This window comes from Charadrius vociferus, unplaced genomic scaffold (assembly GCF_000708025.1).
Source record: "Charadrius vociferus isolate BGI_N301 unplaced genomic scaffold, ASM70802v2 scaffold104, whole genome shotgun sequence".
Classification (NCBI taxonomy): Eukaryota; Metazoa; Chordata; class Aves; order Charadriiformes; family Charadriidae; genus Charadrius; species Charadrius vociferus.
Window position 1 is genome coordinate 945,225 of NW_009648255.1, and position 3,667 is coordinate 948,891.

At 49.9% G+C, this 3,667-nt stretch overlaps 1 protein-coding gene across 3 annotated transcripts in view; it reads left to right on the forward strand.

The window, feature by feature from the left end:
- MBNL1 (muscleblind-like splicing regulator 1) overlaps positions 1-3,667 on the forward strand; it is a 79,448-nt gene that overhangs the window by 60,933 nt on the left and 14,848 nt on the right. The gene's annotated exons all lie outside the window — the stretch shown is intronic.

Genomic DNA, 3,667 nt, shown 5'->3' on the forward strand with positions numbered 1-3,667 from the left:
CTGTCCCGGCTCGCCAGCACCCGGCCGCCTTCTCTGCCGTAACGGCATTTGTGTCAGCAGGCTCTGCTCTTCGGAGACGTCCTTGTCCTGGGACCAGCCCAGCCTTGCTAGCAGCGCCTTCCCTTGGCTCTGCTCTAGCCATTGCGCCATGTAGATCGCTTCAAAAGAACCCAACTTCTTCTACCCTTCAGGCTGTTTAAGTTTTGCTTTTTATTTCACCTGGGCTCACGAGCACATCCAGGTTGACCCACTCACTCTGCAATTCCACACCGCGCTGCTGTCTTACAAAATTAGTGTCTGGTGGGGGTGTTGTGTGTCTTTTCCTCCTCCTCCTTTCCCTTCAGCAAATGCAGTTTAAATAGTGAAATATGCAGGTGAGAAGATATGTAGGTGAGAGGATAATATGCCGGTGCTTTCCTGTGTATTGGTCATTTAATCTGGAGTATCCAAATTTAGTATACAAATACCAAATAAGCACATCACAGCAAAACATTTTAATGTACTTTATAGGTTACAGAAATGCAGAACTGATTTGAAAGTTTTTGCATGGTCTGGTTGTTACCTCTCAGAGAAGCTGCCGTGCATCTACCTGTTCTTTAAGTGAGCTCAGCGCTGTCCGTATTGTCATTTGTTATGACACGATTCGGGAGCTTTATATGGCTTAGCTCGCTCTCCCTTGGAATGAACTGTCCTGGAGAAAAATAACCGCTGTGATGTTAGCGTCTAATCTTGGAACATGATTCGTTCTGCTTAGAATTTTAAATACTTATTTTCAAGAATGATGTACTCTGGCGTTAGTTAAGTTAGCACACGTGTTCTGGGACACTGAATCGGAGTGCTCCACAGCCGAAACCCCTCAACACGTACAGCTGGGATTTTAAGGAAAGCAGGCAGGCAGCACCAAGCTGCCAGGCAGCGTGCCTGCTCTCCTGAACTAACGTGGATACTCGTGAGATAAGGCCGGTGACTGTTACTAGCCGTAGGGTTGGTTTCATACGTATTTGGACCGTGTCGCCTGTACAGCTAGCGTGCAGGTGTTTGGGTGTCCAGTGCCTTCAGCCACTCCCGTAAGGAATCTGGATCTCGGGGTGGAAATTTCATGGGTTGAGGCTCTTCCTCACACCCCTCTCCTGCCAGAAATATCTTGAACGAAAGTGCGGCTCTTCCAGTGAACTAGAAGAGAAGTGAGAAGGATGGGGAAGTGAGAGAGCAAGGACTTGCCCAACCGTTTTATTTAAAACCCATGTGTTTCCGTTTGAATGCCATCATTTTCTGTGAGAAGTATTCAAGAAGCCAGAATGACCACAACCAAGCTGCTGTTCCCTGCGTGTGTCATATACACCATTTTTATCCAGAGAGAAGCAGCTTAGAAGTTGTTGGAGACGGTCAGACCTTGGATAGTCAGGAAACCTGACCTAGTGCTGCCGTTGGATTAGGCGTTCAGTGTCCTGGCTACCACCGTGCCCGTTTCGATGAATTCTCTGCAGTGCAGAGAAGGGGCCGGAGGTGGTCCTCGCTGAGGGAAGGGCAGGGGCTCCGCGCCGCTCCCCGCGTCCCTCCCGCCAAAGCTCTGCCCGCTTTTGGGTGCGCGGCGTGGGACCCCTGCCCTCGCTGCGGCGGTGGGGCGGGTGTCTCCCCACCAGGCTGGGCAACTCGAACCCCAGCGGGGCGACCAAAATAAACTCAGCCCGAAGTTAGAACAAGTCAGGCGAATTACAGTGGATCTGTGACACTGCAGCACTAACTCGGCGTTTTTGCAGACAGGATAGAGGCATACGGGTCCCTCTTTTTGTGTCTTAACATACTGAGTTAAAAATTATTATACTAATTGCAGGGCTATTAGTAAATAACTAAATAAAAGCTCTCCAGATCTGAAAGACCAGCCAAGATACCATGCTTTTGTGCCTCTCTTTACTCAGGCAGATGAATGATACATTACTGCATGCCTGTGGCAAAAAAATACCATTTTCAGTGCTTGCTTTTAAATAAACAAGAGATGGAAACATTCTTGGCTGCCATCACAGTGGTTGAAAAGCCATTGCTGGTCAGTGATTAAAAGGACTAGCAGCATTATGGTTTGTGTCTGAGTGCTGTAAACCATCGTTCCGAGATGTGTTAGGGAGCACTGAGCCGTTCATTGCCTTATCACAGCTACTGCGTGACAGCTCTGTGAAAATCTGCTCTGGACATGCCCAAGGTTGTCTCTATCTGCCTGTTTCAGTTTTCTGGTCATTCTTCTTTGGTTTTTAACTGTGTTAAAATTAGCTTATCTGTGGGTGCTTTTTCTTTCTCTCTGTATTTATAGAATAGACACTCACATGTGCATTTGTATATGTCATCTTTGTGTTATTCATGGAGCAGTTCTTGCTTACATGTGCAATGGGTTTGAGACCTCGGGTTTGTGGGTCACCAATACAAGACAAAGAGCAGAGAGTCAACTGACCTTAGTTGCATCCTTAGTCGCATTCTTTATCTTCAGAGGAGACGACTTCAGTTTACTTCTCGACTGCAAACAAATAAGCAAAGGACATTTTCCATTTTTGTCTATTTGGGAGGCCTGTGTTTGGGTAGAAGACGCTGGTTGGTGGCCCAGAGTATTCCGAGATGATGGAAGCGAGGACACCGTCCCGTGGGCGGTGGGGTGCACCAGCCCAGCCCAGCTCTCGCCGCAGCAGCGACCCGCCAGCTCCCTTGGGCGCACGCTGGAGAGCGAGGGGCAGAGGGACTGGGGGGCTCGTGTGAGCAGGGGTGGTGCAACCACCCAGCACGTGCCAGAAGCAGACTTGTGGGTTTTGATGGCTCAAATTGGTGCCGCCTCCTTCCCCAGTCACTCCCTGTGTTGCGCTGGCGGCAGTGGTCCGTGCTGCTGCGTGGGCAGTAGGCCGGGGAGGGATCCGGCTGCAGAACTACTGGAAGGCAGGTGGTTATTTTCCAGCTGAGGGATTTGCCCAGTCTGTTTGACGTGTGCTGCAGAAACGTTTCTGCAGGTGCCGAGCCACGAGCAGTAGGGCCATGGGGATGGACGAGAGCGGTGGAGGTGCCTGAACTGCTGCGTTCGGCTCTGCTGCAAATATACATCCAGTCTTTGTCACCGCGTGGAAAAAGACTATAAATAGGGTCATGCTGGAATGACCCTGGACAAACGGATGTTTTCTGCGAGCAGGTTCACAAATGGCATTGCTCTTGTCCTTCGGGGATGTCATTTTGTAGGTCTTGGGTGATGGGCAGCTGGTACTCAAAGCAGCACAGGGGTTAAAAAGCAGCTAGAGCCCTAGCGTGGATGGAAATCAAATAACAACCAAATTTGGTTTGTTGCAGGGATCAGAGCCAAGGTCCTTGAGGAAATACTGATGATCCAAGCTCATGGGCACCCACCTTTAAAAGGAAATTCCACCTACTAAAGTGGTTTTCTTTTTATACAAACTTGGTTTCTTTTGTCCCTTTCTGTTTCCTATAGCCTTTGGGAAACTGAAATGAGAAACGCATTTTTGTTTGCAGTTTGTGAAGAGCTGACTGTGAAAAGAACACGCGTCATTTTTTTAAGCAGAGGGTTGGGGGGGGGCACGGGCAATGCTTGTTGCGCTGGTGATGAAGTTAGTGTCCGCAGGGCACAGGGTGGCTGGAGGTGCTGGGGGCGCGGGGGGGGCCGGGCTGGGGCAGCGGGGAC